Raw genomic sequence first — 17,109 nt, 5'->3', positions numbered from 1 at the left:
AGCCCACATATACACAAAATATATGCCCAATTGAACAGTACAATGAGAATGATTGCTGGTGTTATCAAATCCACCACTACGCAATAATCCCAGTACTGAGTCACATTCCACCACCCAAACTACGGCGCATACACTCCCTCACTAGCGAGTACAAAAAGATACTTAGTAACGAGATCCTGCCAATTTATCAAGATATAGATGCTGCCAACGGTAACCATTTACGCTCCAGACGACCGCCAATAAAAACAGCACATATTGCTGTGGAAAATGAGTTCAACTTAACGACCACTCGGACCAGAGAATGGATGTAACAACAAAATAGCAGCTTACTCTGCATCACATAAAAACCACCAGGTTTTGAGTTACCACGCAACACATGGACTATGCTGAACCGAATCAGAACCCAACACGGCAGATGCGGTGATTGCGGATAACCCCAAACCATCTGTTACATTACAGAACAGGGTCCTACAAGATTCTATCAAGGCAGGTCAGAGGACTTCCTAATGGCGACTCCAGAGTCGATAGAATATATAAATAAGTTAGATGTTCGTTTGTAAACATATGTAATGTTTTATACAAAATATATATAAATTTAAATGTAAATGTGTCAAGTGCCATACGATAAATAAATGTATATTTGTCACACAAATTTTAGTTGAATAGGACTTCAGAAGTAAATGTATTTATAGTATTCTGTTTTATGTTACTTGCTTTAAATATAGTTTACTTATAGTCTTCTTGCTTATTTCTTTGTCTATCGTAATACCCAAGGCGTGTAAAATCACGTATGTGCAAAAAGCAACATCCAGTTCGTTACAGAGTTTTCCAATTTTTGTTGTGTTTTTTGTCTATTTCTTGGAGAATGAACAAGGCTATTTAAAAAAAGAACGTGATTTTAAATTAATATTTCTTATCAGGTTCAAACTATAAATAACACGTTCCATAATCGATGTTTTCCTTTATGATTTTTTTACTAATACTTTTTACGTATTCTGTATAAAAGCGCTTTTATAAATAATGTAAACCGATATATTTTCCTCAAATTTACCGTCTTTCAAAGGAATTTAAAACAAATATTTCACGGAAACATAATTATGATATAAAAGTTCTCACATATAACGCTTTGAATTTTTTCCCTTTGAAGAAGCATCTTATTTCACAGCCACAACAGTTTAAAATAACAATTTAATAGAAAATATAATTCACACATGTACAACCAATAATTTTTAGCCCTTTGTTTTACAGCTTTGTCACATTCTCCAAACTGTGGACAAATAATAATAATAAGTACTTTTTGCTATAAAAATAACCTTTTCAAATGAACTGAAAAACAAAATGCAAAAAATTAATACTTTTAGCGGTTCAACTCCGAAACTATTCTCATGAAACACAAAAAGAAAATAACAAACTGAAAAACAATAGAACAGCGATTAAACAAAAGCTCACCGTGCACGGACAGTGGATATCAGTGAACTGTGATAAACACAATGCAATAGGATGAAACAGGATTTAAAAATTATTTTGTATGCCAAACACGTCCGATACGTAACTTTGTTAAAAATTTAGTCCCGTATTGGAGATTATGAAAGTTTTTTGCCGATACTAGAGGTTGCAATAATGCGAGGAGTATAGGTTCCAGTATGTAAACAGAAAGTTTTCTTTTTTATTAAGATTTTTTTCGAGACACTGATCCGGCCAGGAAAACGACAGTTGTTTTGAATAGTATGGACATCTGTATCAGGAACCTATATGTTTTCTGCCGTCAATTTATTGGACTTAATTAACAAAGTTTGGTCAATAAATGGTAAATTTTTACTATTTTCATCTCTCAGCAAAAAATGAAGAATTTAAAACAAATTTAAGATAAATAATCCTGTAAATCATATAAAATCCTTTAAAATGCCGTTGCTTAAATATTTTTAGGCTTATATGTTGCTTAGAAAATAGCAAAATAAGGCAGCAAAACTATTTGCAAATAATTCGAATGATAACCTAAATTAATTTTGATTCACGAAGTTTAGACTCACACTTTTTGTTCTTATTTTTGTTGAAGATATAAGCAAGCAAATTATTTTTAAAACTATTAGAAATCGTAAATAAACTCGATGCACATAACTTCAATGAAGTATAGATAGAACTCTTCACCAATCAGATTACGGCTTTAATTTGATTCTAGAATAATCTTGAAGCCCCTGAGCGTGGGAACACAGATCCAGGAAGGTAAAACCAAGATTGGTACTAAAATGTATGGTTACTAATAAGTATTATTATAACTTCACTTTATTTTTTATAAAGCTTGTAAGATGAGGATTGGCCTATTTTTATATACGCCTATATATTTGTGAAAATTGGTTTAAAAACGGATCTTTTTTCAGAAACATAAAGGTATGTGTATAATCTGCAAATCCTTTTAGGGTGGAATGCAATTTTGTGCTAAAAATAGCGAATATAATAGAGATTTAATTGAAGTGAGAATTAGGTCCACTTATTAAAACTGGGAGCATCCATGGTCTGAGATTAAAAACAAATTATATTCACAAAGCGGTTATTCTTTTGATTTTATATTTAAACGAATATGTTTAATTGCTTATAATACGTACCGTTCGCGTCATAAAAAACTGGTACAACTCTTATAACCGAAAATCGTGTTTTTCAAGTTGTGTAAGTTAATCTTGTCAGATATGTCATTCTAATTTTTAGGACAACGTTGCCAGTGCAACGAAAATATTAGATCAAACCAGATAAAGGTAGGGCTGTGCGACAGACTACAAGTTGTTAGTATACTAAAAACTAAAACATTATTGAGCCTTCTCGATCAGTCCGTCACATTTTTATTTAAACATGCATCCTAAAAAAATCTCCTATTAATTTTGTAATTTTTCGTTATTTCAATTAAGGGATCCATACATTGATTCGTGTTTTATATTAAAATTTATGAAAATACTTTAATTCAAAAATAATGATAGATTATAAATCTACACATGAGTTTAAATTATTATGTTTAATTTCAAATCGAGAGGTGTGATTGGTTTCTCGTAAAGTATAGCACACAACTATTGGGATACTTGAATACATAAAACACACTGGAAAAATTAAGAATTTAATTTGAAATTAATACCAAATGAATAACTTTTATAGTGAACAATGCCACATTATCATTTATACACCGTAAATCATTTAATTTTGAAAAAACAAATTGCATCTTAACGGGTAGGTAAAGGTTTTTTGTTTACGTTTTATACACATTAATGTAAAAAAGTAATGGTCTATTGATAGATAAAAGCCGATTACAATTGGGGTGTAGATTCAATCTCCATAAGGATCATTACAGTGGGATATTCGATTGTAATGTAATAATGTCTCATTTTGAAAAGCGTTTTTTTGCCCCGGATATTTTATAGTCTATAATCTTCGTAGGATTAGGTATAATGTTAGTTTTTCACATTTATGGTTCATGTAATAAATAATAAATTAATCTATGTAGTTTGCGTGTTACTAAACTTATTGACATAATAAACAGTTAACAGTTCATTTTCGGTAGGTAATTGAAGTATACAATTACAGTAGATGCATTCGAATGTTCCCTGTGCCAATAACCTACCTTTAAAGATCCTTTAAACATTTTGGACATTAACTCAACACCACTCTCACTGGATATTAAATTAATTAAATACGGTTTTTTGTTGTTAATGAATAAACTAATACCTATCTAAAAACTTTACACATTTTTGAACGTAATTTTTTTTTATTTAGTTAGTGCAATTCCGGTATCTGTGATGGCAACAACGAATTAATTCATGAACCATTGTTTACAGTCTGAACACAGGTTTACATTAGAAAAAAAAGTGTACCAATTTTATATGACGTTAATTGTACATTTTTTATTTAAGTAAATTTATAAAGTTTGTGTTTATTTTTGAACCTCTAACCTATTCAAAATTTTTCAAATTCTCCTATTATAATAATATATTTTTTGTTAAGTAGGCTAAATAAAATTCTTTTGTAATGATCAGAAGCTGAAAAGTCTTAAATCCATATTTATCACCATCACTCTGTCTTGACCACCCTGTGTGGGTCCTATACTCCTTAAGAATTTTTCTTCCGTCATCCTTATCCATCGTCTTCCCCCGCCAAGCACATATTCCCATATTTCTCATGACTTCATCGATATTATTCTTTCTCTTCTTTTCTTACCAATGGGTCTATCAGGGAGCGTTTTACTAGCTCGGTCATTTTGTTACATTCGCATTACATCCCCATTACATACCCTACCCACCTCAGACGTCCTATCGTAATATATTTTACCATATCTGGTTCCTGGTATACTCACACTCTATTGTTTTTCACCGCTCCATAGATTCGTCTTAGTACTTTTCTTGTACAAACATGTGTTCTTTACTTTTTGTTGGGCTGTAGAGTCCAGGTCTCTAAACCATATGTTAGGACTGGGCGTATTTAGCATCCAGATCTGTTGCATAGGTATATATATATATATATATATATATATATATATATATATATATATATATATATATATATATATATATATATATATATATAGTGAGAAGGTGGCGTTCAAAAAAGGATTGTCAAACTAGAAAAATGTTCAGAAAGTCAAAAAAACTATTTCTTTATTTTCCAGGTTTGTGGATGACAATTTTTTTTCTTATGATAGATTGGTAGGTATTTCTGAACACTAAAAATAAACATTCTTGTTCTTCTTTTTTCTCTTTCCTCTTCCTGTCCTCTTCCTTTGTTAACGCTTTTGATGATTTCATCCATGATAAAATTAAAGAATATGGAGCTCGACAGAACTGTTGCCGTTTCCAAGCCCGGATAAAGGAGAAGGTGTCTACAGCCAGGTTAACACCCTACTGACAGACTCCATACAGCGCATAGAAACAAGATAAGATAAGATAAGATATAAAAATAAACATAAAAGTAAAATATTATATGAATATTTTGTAAAAAAATAGGTTTATTAAATGGACTAAACGCGTTTTAATCGACCGCTGTACACAAATTTTTTTTTTAATAAAATCTATGAGGAAATTATTAAAACATTTTTTGAGTAAAATCTATGGGAAATTGATCTGTTTTGATTGAACATATTAGTCAAATGTAAGCAAGTATGTAAGTCAAATGAACTTACAAAACAGTAAATTTGATATAAACATCAAAACGTTTAATAAATTAGAAGTATAACAGTCATAGTTTTCGTTATCCTGGTTAGCTTCTTCATTTCCAGGGGTATTGTTAAAAACGATACAAAGATACCAATAAAGTGTTTATTGGTCCTTGCAATCCTCTCCACAGATGTGCGCTGAAAGCTTGTGAACATCTTTCTATTTGGCTGGAGATATGCTGTGACCTAGTGGCAACTCGTTTATCTCTACTAATACGCATTTTTTAGCAGACCAACTTTTCTTTTGAAGAGATTTCCACGGCGCCGTCTCACATTCAAACACAAAGTCCATTAGGCCTTTGGCCAAGAATTTAGTTTGTCGATTAACAACTCTTTTTTTTATGAAAATTATCTTGAAGTGTGAGCTACCGTCTAAACGCCTAAAGCAGCCTTTTTCTGTTGACGAAAGGCTTTTGGTGATGAACAGTTTCCAAGCTTCCATGTATACAAATTATTTCCGGCTGGTTTATATACATAAATATGGTTTTCTTTGTGGATGACAGTTGACTGTTTACGAAACAATTTTTCCACTCGCCCAAACACTTGGTCAACAGTAAGAAAGCTGTGTCTTCTTACCGGAAATGTAATTGTAAGCATAAGTGTAACCAAAACAATTTTTTTTATTTTGAGCACTACACCTATCACAAAACAGTCTGATTGATGTAACATTTTCAAGTAGATCAAGGCTTTGAAAATGTTGCAAGAAAGCTTATGAGACCACAGTGAAACTTCTTCCAGATTCATCTTCTTTTCACACATAAAATGTCGGATTCATTCTGTCAGTTTCAGCAACACAGAAACAGTATAATCCAATTTGCTTTGAGTGATATGCTTCTTAAGTTTAGTTGATTTTGGAAACGGTTGAATTTGCTGTAAGTTGAAACACATAGTGACTGAACCAGACTCTTCTTTTTTCATAGCGAATGCTGATGCACGAATCGTATGAACCCGTATGTTGGCCATTAACTCAATTTTCTTATCTGGATTATTTGTGGTTTTGAACGATGATCCATATGTTTTGATTTTGAAACGATGTTTCTTCGAAACATCGTTTTTGATACTTTGTTCAAGATTTTGTTTTGTAAAGTGTTATACACTTTTCAAAGTTTTATTATGTTTAAGTGATAATACAAGTAGAAATTTTTTGATTTATTTCTAGAATAATGTGTTTTTTTCATAAAATCTCTTACGAGCCCCTTTTTGCCATTATATGTTCCCCCTTACGAACACATTTTATTTCTTAATCAAAGTGTAGTCAACAGAATAAGAGTTCAACGGTGCCTCGTTGCTTGTAGTTCTTGGCTTTCTTCTTTTGATGTTTTGAAGGGACAGATAACTGAAAATGAAGTTGTCCTAAGCAGTTTTATTGGGTACAGACAGCAAGTTTTTCCTCACATGAGAACAGTCACTGGTAGTAAAGCTTTTACGCGAAAACCTTTTAAAGGAATGTAAGAATGGATTGAAGGTATTGTAACCTTTTGGTCGTGTTAGCCTTTTTTTGCCAATTCTCACTTTCATGGATTTATAGTCCTCTTCCTTGATCCATCGTTTACATCTTCTACACTTACAAAAGATTCATCAAAACTTTACTTATCCTAATTAATATTAAGTTAAACCTTACTAGCTATACGACACAGTAACAATGAAACTAAACATGCATCATGGGTAGGGCGAATGCTGTCCTGTGATTGGCTGGTTGTGACTTAACTTTTTAGGATCAATCACTTACGGTGGACAAAACTTGTTTTGTTCCGGTACCTATATTTCATATATTAGAAACCATACGACACAATTTGTTTGAATCAAACTTTTATCCATCATCATGTGAGGTTCAAAATACACTTTAAAATGACAACAAAATTTTAACAGGTGATTTATTGTGACAAATTCTTTTTTGAACACCACTTTCTCATATTCTTCTTTTTCTTGATGTGCCTATCCGTTACGAATGTTGGCGATCATCATGGCAATCTTTATCTTATCTGCAGCAGCGCGGAAAAGCTGCATGCTTATGTTTATATGGGGTTAAACCACAATTTTTTTTTTATTACGAATTAACATGTCTCATCATCTTGGGTCATTGACACGGGAGCAAAGGTTTACAATAGTACTTACAAAGTTATGATACAGAGTTTACAATAGTGAAGAATAAAAATATTATGTAAATTATATTTTGTTAAACAATTGAGAAGTCTTTAAAAAGTCTATTAGGCTCTTGAGTCGGCTTGAACAGTTCAGAAGTTCTTCTAGACTATGGGTTATATTGTTGGCAATGCTGGTGGCCTGGTAGTGCTGACATTCTGTGAGGATGTGTTTGACGGTGATAGGAATATCGTTGCAGTGAGAGCATAACTGTTGGTCTGTAGAGGACATAAGATGACCGTCTGTCACACGTGTGTGTCCTATTCTCAATCTTCGTACTGCTATCTTTTCTTTTCTGTTCAGAGATGCTAGGGATAAATAGCTGTAAACATTAGGTTGTATTTCTCTGAGCTTTGTGTTTTTGTGGTCCAAAGTTCCTGCCACTTATCTTGGATATTCCTTTTGAATTTTGATTTTAAATCTTCTTGGAGCTGTATGTTGGAGACGGGTAAGTTGGATGTAGATGCAGTTGCAGTTTTGCAGCGCTGTCAGTCATCTCATTTCCTTGGATGCCGATATGAGAAGTCACCCATATTATTGTTATTGAAGTCCCTCGGGAAGTGAGGAGATGGATCGATTCTAATATTTTTTGCACCAAATGATGTTAATTGTAAATATTTTTTAACCAATGAATTGCGGATAAGGAATCGGTACACAGAGCTACACTTTGATGATTGTCAAAAGGGAACTCGGGAGCTTTTAAAATACTAAAGAGTTCTCCTGAAAATAAGCTACATTCGTTTGATATTTGGTATTGTCGCAGCACTGTACCAACTGTAGTGACAGAACAGCTAACTCCATCTGCGTTTCGGGATGCATCGGTATAAAGCACCTTATCATAGTGGGATGTTTTCACAATATCCTTGAAAGCTTGTCAAAAAATGATATTATTTTTTTGTTGCTTATTAAATTTACAGAGAGAAGTGTTTATAAAAGGAGGTGTTCTAGACCATGGCGGGGATTCTGATTTTATAGATTGCAATTGTATGAGATAAACTACAATTGATTATAATAAAAATCTCCTTAGTAAATTACGTTTGACGTTTCGATTTCTAGTCCGCAAATCGTAAATCGTTTTCAAAACAGATTATTTTAAAAATTTACGGGAAGATATAGAACCAACTAGCTTCTAGTAGGTTATATTGACATACCTCCTTTTAACTCGAAAGGGTTAAGTTCTTTACGTATGATATTTTTATCATCTTTGAATCCCTTCTTGTGGGGACTTTGGGTTTGCTTACTTTGTTGTATAGTTTTCTTTCGTCAATATTGTGAAATTCCTTGGTTATAAATGACAATGGATAGTAATTTTTTGTGAAAACCTTTGTTAGCAGGTTTTTTTTCCTGAAATGCTTTTTGATTAGAGCAGGTGTTTCGGGCTCCATCATTATAACGATTTGATAATTTTCTTTTTGATGTTTATGTTGTAGTTAAAGTAGTAATTTAAATATCTATTTGTGTGGGGTTTTTACTAACATTTTCTTTTGATTTTTTTTTTAATTATAAGCATGCTGTGGCCTACAAGATCAGGACCAAGTAAGCTAACCATTCATTTTGCAAAACATAACCTACATATAACAACTTGTTAGTTATACATTTTCGCACAGTTTTCAAAATATTCTTCTTTGAGGACAATTTCCGGAGTGGAAATCGAAACGTCAAGCATTAATTAGTTAAAAATGTAATTTTATTTTGGCTTGATTCCATATGAACATTAACGAAAAATTAGCTTTAAATCAGTATTAACTAAAAAAATCTAATCAGGAGAAATTACGAAAAACCATAAATTAAAATCACCAGATTCATTTACTAATTAAGTTCGAGACTACAGCACTAGAGTCTACTAAAGATTGTCTTGTTTTCCGTTTTTAGTCATAAATAGTCCCTTATTTTTGAACATTGCAGCGATCAATATGAACATCTAAACAAACAAATCACTTCGCTAGAAGCGTCGCTTGCTCGGTCTAAGTTCCTATTCTGTACTCGGTATTATTCATTGGTGTTCAAATCGGAAAAACTTCGAGAAATATTAGATTTATCTGTCACGGGGGAAGTTTAAATTGCACAAATCCCAACCTCAAATCGTCTTATGTGCTCGTTTCAAGATTGGCAAAAAACTGCAATAAAGTCGGACTTACATGTAAGGTATTAACATTAGTATTCTACATTGGTTTAGTGTAGAAATATTTAATCATATTGAATAATTCATATATGAAAGTAACGGAAAATGTAAATGCTGAAAGAACACATTTTGCGATTCTAATTTTTTATTTTTGTTACAAACAACGGTAGTTTGTTTATCTGTATAAATAAGATATGAAGTACTGCTTTTATTTATACATAACAATTAAGATTTCAATTGATAATAGTGATTGCGGCTGTTAAAATCAACGTTTGCTAACAATGTATTTTATTGTGTTGGTCAACGGTACATTTTCAGAAATAATTCATAAGTACCCCACAAAAGGTCATCTTTTTTTAAGTTGTGCCATAAACTTTGCTCTAAGAACGACACAAAAAAATGCAAAAATGGCACTATTACACACTTAGTTAAAGTCATTGTACCTACAGAAATTAATAACCCGTACAACTGGATGATTTTTCAAGCATTTTATGACCTCCTGTCTATTGTTCACGCTTTTCTAAATACAAAAAAGACTGGAAAAAAGAACATGAGTAAGAGAGGCCTAAACGATGGAGAATGGGACAACAAAGAGAGATGGAAACGGTTGAGAGAGGGAAGGCAGTGAATACTGTAGAATCCCTGAATATATATATATATATATATATATATATATATATATATATATATATATAAAAATTACTTAGTTCTCGGGAAGAACCGCGTTGAGAATTTATTACTCGACGTTTCGGCAATCGTTTCGCGTCATTGTGCGTGTTCAAGCAGTTAGGCCGTTTTTCGATTTCGATAGCTTCACGAATGATTCCCGATTTTAAGGAGCGGATGGGGGCGATGGTTTTTGCTTTTTCGAAATCTATTTTGTGGCCTGTTTGGATATGATGTTGGGCTAGGGCTGAAGTAGTATCGGAATGTTTGACAGATATAGAATGTTCGTAAATTCGGTTATGGATTCGTCGGTTTGTCTGTCCGATGTATGTACGTGGGCAACTGGAACAGAGTATCTCGTAGACACCATGGTCTTCATTAGGAATTTGGTCTTTTACGGATCTGACGACATTGGACAACTTGGAGTGAGTAGTGAAGATGGTTTTGATATTTAGAGGAAGAAGAGTTCTACTGATCTTATCAGTGACACCTTTAATTAAAGCTAGAAAGATTTTGGGTTGATCCGGCGGCAAGGTTTCTTTTTTGGATGGAATGGGGTTTAGATGTTTTTGAAGGCTCTTATTGATTTGGGTTTTGTGGTAGCCGTTTTGTAAGAGTGTTTGCCGTATTGAATTAATTTCGGATGACCTATGATTGTTGTCGCTAAGTCTTATGGAATAGGAAAAAAGGAATCACGGAATAGGAAAAACTGTGAGGTAAGTTTTTCTGAATAAGAACATCAAGGAATGGCAAAGAAACAGATCTAACGCGTCTTTACCATGAGGCCAAATGACAAAAGTGTCATCAACATACCGTAACCAGCCGGTGGGTTTGAGGTTTGACGAGGACAGGGCTGCTGTTTCGAAATGTTCCATGAAAATATCAGCTATTACGGGAGAGAGGGTAGATCCCATTGGGGCACCTTTGATTTGACGATAGAAATGATTTTGGAATGAAAAGTATATATTAGACATGCAGTGTTTTATAAGAGATAATGTGTCTTGGGCGATTTGATGTTTAGAGTCCAAGATAAAAATGGTTTCATCGATGGGAATGTTGGTCATGCAAAATAAAGTTTCTTTATTGACACTTACATGGCTATTTTGTGTTTGTTAACTGCTGCTCTAAAAAATCCAGTATTTGCCAAATTAAATCATTTTTTTAAGTACGAAGCCAGGAATTTTTCTACTTCCTGGACATATTTTTCCATGTACATTACCTTGAAGTCTGGCCCGAAGTAGGTCGTATTATTGCTTATTACGAATGACCAATTTATATGCCCAAGGAATTCTAGTTTGTTATGATTTATGGTTATGACTTGTTCACGCCCTTAACCATTCTTTGTAGAAGAAATATGTCTTGTCTTCACTAGTAACATTGTTTATCTAGGATATCTAAATGCTTCAGTGAGAGTCTCTTCAATGATGCTTTAATTAAGATAACTCCATATTTTGATTTCCATGACTTTATACAGACACTTAGTAAAATTGGTGAAAGCGACGCTCTCAAGAGTCGAGTGTAAAGTTAGAGTGCAGAATTTAGTTTTCAGAATATTCTAGTCTCAGATAGGACCTAGACAAGAAGACAGTCTATCATGCCTTCTATTTAATATTGCACTAGAGAAACCGATAAGAGAATCTGATATAACAAACAGAGGAACTATTATTCGCAGCGTACAATTACTAGCGTACGCCGATGACATCGCCATTATTGCAAGAAGAAAGGCGGTCGTGGTCGAATCATTCAAGGCGCTTGAAGCAGTAACAAAAAGAATGGAACTAGAGGTTAACACTAGTAAGACAAAGTATATGAAAGTATCAAATTATATACAAGAAGCACAACCCGAAGATCTAACGATCGGAACATATACTTTCGAAGGAGTAAGAGAGTTTATATAACTAGACTCACAAATTAATCAGAATAATGCAGTAAGTGCAGAAATATCACAGACGGATATATCTGGAAAATAGAGCCTATTATGGATTAAACAATTTTTTAACACCAAGCCTAGTTACAAAATGAACAAACCTAGTGATATACAGAACTCTTATCAAGCCCATCCTCACCTACGCGTCGGAAACATGGACGATGACGAAGAGCGATGAATAACGTTTAAGATGCTTTGAACGTAAAATCCTCCGGCATATCTATGAAGGAGTACAGAAGGGCAGATTTTGGCGTAGACGCTATAATTTCGAACTTTACCGCCTGTCTGACAAACGTGATATTATTAGGTCCATCAAAATAAACTGGCTGCGGTGGTTAGGTCACAGAGAGGAAATGAATAAGATGGATCCGCCAAAACATATTTATAACCAAAGAATAGATGAAGTGAGAAGGAGAGTCAGACCCAGAGCACGATTTAAGGATCAGGTGGAGGAAGACTTGAGAATGTTGGAAGTACGAAACTGGAAAGTCAATGCGAAGAATAGGAGAGAATGGAGACTTATCCTTGAGCATAACAAGACCCACCATGGGTTGTGGAGCCAATGATGATGATGACTTTATATGGAAGATCGGAGAATACATAATAGTTTTTTTTTTTTTTGTGGCATTGACTTTTGTCATTCAGCCAGTCTCGAAAGGTTATAATATATTCCTTAAAAAAGTATACACAGATAAGTACAGATTATTTCTCTCAGACAAATGCACAGCGATATCCCTAAAACGAAATAGACGAATAATTAATAGAAGAACACGTCAAAGGAAAATACAAGGACACTCGCTTCTCGTCTAGGGGTCCGTCAAGACATTTATTTTAACAGACAAACAATACTGGACCACGGATAAGGTATTGTTACATATAGGATAAACAAAGGGTACAAGTCTAACCCTATACACGCTCATGAACATTTTCATGAACGAGTACCAGATTTATAAAGCTATGCATGTGTCTGACAAAAATTCTATAGTTAAATTATATATTCTTACAGAACCTATGGCTAACAAGGACTGTATATTATATGGATCGTATTTATTGCATTTAGTTAATTTTGTATACAGGGAGTTTGAATGCTGAATAAATTTAGGACATTCAAAGAAGATGTGATCGAGGTCACCTAGCTTGCCGCAATGTTTGCAACTATCATCATCGATGACTTTAATTTTAAATAAATGGCATGGGTAGCATGCATGTCCAAAGCGTATTCGATTTATAGTAGTAATATATTTACGAGGAGCTTTGAAATTCTGAAACCAGGTTGTTTGAGGTAGAGTTGGTTGTAAAGAGGTATACCTTTTATGGTTTGTAGAACCGTAATGTTTCCATTGCTCTTTCCATCTAAGTTGCTGATTTTTTTTGAAAATCGTAGTAACATCTGATGTGTTAAGCATATATTTCAACGTAGAGCCAGTTGTTACACTCATTTTAGCCAAGTGATCTACATATTCATTGTGTTTGAGACCAATATGTGCTTTGACCCAAATAAATTTTATGTTGACTCCAGTCGATGATAAATGATACAATCGGTCTTTTATTTCAAATATGTAGGGGTTGCTAAATGTTGAGGGCAATTCAATGTTTTTTATGCTCTGCAAAACTGAAAGGCAATCTGACAGAATTAAGATATGTGTATTACAGGTGTTTTTAACATATTTTATAGCCTCAAGTATAGCTATTGATTCCGCAGAAAAGATTGAACATTCATATGGTAGTTTATACTTGAATTCTACGTTTGTAGCAGGTAAAAAGTATGCGCAACCAGTCCCTTTTGTTGTTTTTGATACGTCCGTGTATATTACTGTGGCTTCCCTATAATCCTGCAGTAGAGATATTAGAAGATTGCTACTCATAATGGTGTTCTCACTATAAGTGGGTATTATAACCCACTGAGTTCTGTGGAATAAAGAATAGTAGTTTAAGCTTATGTCAACCGTGTCCAATTTCTTGAAAAAAATAGGATTATTCTGTAATGCCATGCATAAAGGCGGGGAAGGTTTTTTCTCCCAATATTTGTTTGTAAGATCTGACTCGTTAAGTTGACGGACGCTTGAAAATAACTGGGAGTTAGTTAATAGAATTTTAAGAAGGCTTTTTTCACTTAAACAATTTCTTCTATTTTCCAGGGGTAGCTCAGCGGCTTCAATATATAAGGGTTGTATAGGGGTTGATCTCATAGCACCCAAACATACCCTCATAATAGAATTTAGAAACGTGTCGATTTTTCTTAAAAGGTTCTTAGAGGCGGAACCATAAAGAGTAGCACCGTAATCTAGAATAGATCGTATATATGCGCGATAAAACAACAAGGATGTTTCTACATCGCAACCTCACCACGTTTTAGTTGTCATTCTGAGGAAATTGCTGCCTTTGTTACATCTATCAAGCATGTACTCTATGTGTTGTCTCCAAGTTAACTTCTTATCCAAAATAAGGCCTAGATATTTGATATGATTTTGAAGCTTAAAACATTGATCGTTCAGAATGATATTTTCATTTGTAGGAATGTTATGTCTTGTGAAGATAGATACTACTTACATAATAGTTTAGCAAACGAAATTTTATTTCCAATTTTATATCGTGGCTGTTAGAGCTTTTTTTATATATAAATACGGTTAACTGCAGCTAACTTTGGTAAATTAATACTCACGCCGATATTTTAAGGAAATTTTAGAAGAAACACTAGCTGTAGAAACTTTAAACTTATTTGTTCAACAAGGGACAAGTATTCAATACCTTTTTGACCATATTTAAATCATGCTTAGGTGGTTTTAATTGTAACACACAATATTTTCTAGTGCAACTGTTCAATCACTAATTATACTCCTTAATTTGTAATCTTACATTTATGTGAACTTGCTATATATCTATATAAGATTTTACCTATTTAATGGTATAATATATTAAATTATAAATTTTACATATTTACCTATACTTTAATTGTGAGGTTATTTACCTGTTAGTCGAATTAGATCAATTAATAAATTTTCCTTTTTTTTTTTGGAAAAAAAGGAAAATTTACTAATTGATCTAATAAAAGCCCCCTAAAAGACAGAACAGAGAAAATGCTTAGAGCAACAGAAATGAACTTCTGGCGCCGCTCGGCGGGAATCTCCAGACGCGACAGAATAACAAACGAGAGAGTCCGAGAAATCATGGGGGTTATACATAATATTGTTGATGACATCAAAACGACACAACTCAGATGGTACGGACACGTAAGGAGAATGCCGGAGAACAGAATACCAAGACAAATTCTCGAATGGCAACCAAGAGGTAGGCGAAGACCAGAAAGAAGTTGGAGAGAAGGAGTTGATAAAGAAATCAGAGAAAGAGAACTGGAGGACGATCTATGGAACGATAGAATGAGATGGAGATTGGAAATCGGAAGACGTCGAAAAACGTTGTAAACCGACATTATATATAGTAAATTTTCCTGCAATAATTTGATGATTCGAATTATATTTGTGTAAGCACCTAGACACAAAGGTAAAAGTTACAAGGCCTATTTTCAGTCAGACCTAATTTTTTTAGGTATGTAAGTACGTAATATTTCAATAACTTGTCAAGTAATTACATTAAGTTTAGTTACCCTAGAACACATCCTTGTCAGATCAAAAGCTTAGAATTGCTATTAACGTTTATGGTATGTTGTTTTTAATGATATATTATATATTTTTATTTTAAATCAATAATCCGCTTTGCCTTTGTCTATTTCTAAATAACTAGAACAATGATAAAAGTACAAATCAACTAGTTTTGTATGGAAGTTAAATAGTATCCCTATTAGTTATCTTAAATGTCGAAAGCAATTTCTTAACTGTAGTTTTAAACAAACTTTCCAAACACAAGATTAAAAAGCATGGCAATGGTGATAAAATAGAAAATAAGAGCTGAAACCAAAGAAAGCTTTTAAACTAAATGATTGGATGGTTGTTTGAAACACCAACGCATTATTTAAATTAGGATTCTTATAGTTCTTTTTTAAATTAGACTATGGATACAGGGTAGATATTCCAGTACGGGTTTGGTATACGTATTAACCCAATTGAATTTATAGCTACTTACATAACAAGGAGTAGTGTGGAGTTGAAAGGAAACAAGTGTGTTATTTAACACACTTATAAAATTGTCACTTAAAGTAAAAACTTTATTATATTAGATTAATATCATATATTTATATGATTTATATAGTGCCTACTTTAGATTATGTCACCCCGTAAATAGTTGTAAGGACGTAGAACCCTCTATAATAGGTAAGTATCTTCGAAGACGTGGACATTAAACATCATGATACTATTTTTACGACAGTCTTGAACAGGAATCAAATAAAAAATTATACAAAGCCCTATAATATTTACAAATAACCAAGATGATTAAAATATTAAAATTGATCCTTCAAAATAGAGAAAATCAGGTGAAAATAAATAAAGATATATAAAAAACATTATCTTCACTAAAGATTAAGGACACGTCAATAAACTGTCAAGGTTAAAATACGTACAGTTGAGTTCATGGTTACTGCTCCAATCTTTATGTATATTTTAAGTAAAATAAATATAAAAATCGGTTGCCTGTAAAGTCGGCTTTACGGGCGAAGATTTTACGTGACAACGTCTTTTTCTCGGTAGAATATTTATTGATATGAATATTATTAAATTGCACAATAGGAACAAGGAATTGAATGAAAATAAGAATTGCACAAATTTTAACTATAGAAATATATTTTGTTTACTAAAACATTGTACATGTAAACTTAAACTTAACTAATTTCTATTTGAGTGATTTTGTTGAGGATAGGACGATGATAGGAGAAATATGAAATGAAAGGAAGTGTTTCTGCTGTAATGTGTCTTGAACGCCAAGAACGCCCGAGAAAGACAGAGACCAGTGATGTTCCGTGGAGCTTATCCAATATCGGGAGATGCCTTCGGCAAAATTCGGTAGATTTCGGTAGATCATATGCAATGACGTAAATTATATATATATATATATATATATATATATATATATATATATATATATATATATATATATATATATATTATAATA

Source organism: Diabrotica undecimpunctata, chromosome 2, assembly GCF_040954645.1.
Source record: "Diabrotica undecimpunctata isolate CICGRU chromosome 2, icDiaUnde3, whole genome shotgun sequence".
Classification (NCBI taxonomy): domain Eukaryota; kingdom Metazoa; phylum Arthropoda; class Insecta; order Coleoptera; family Chrysomelidae; genus Diabrotica; species Diabrotica undecimpunctata.
Note: the sequence above shows the minus strand (reverse complement) of the source record.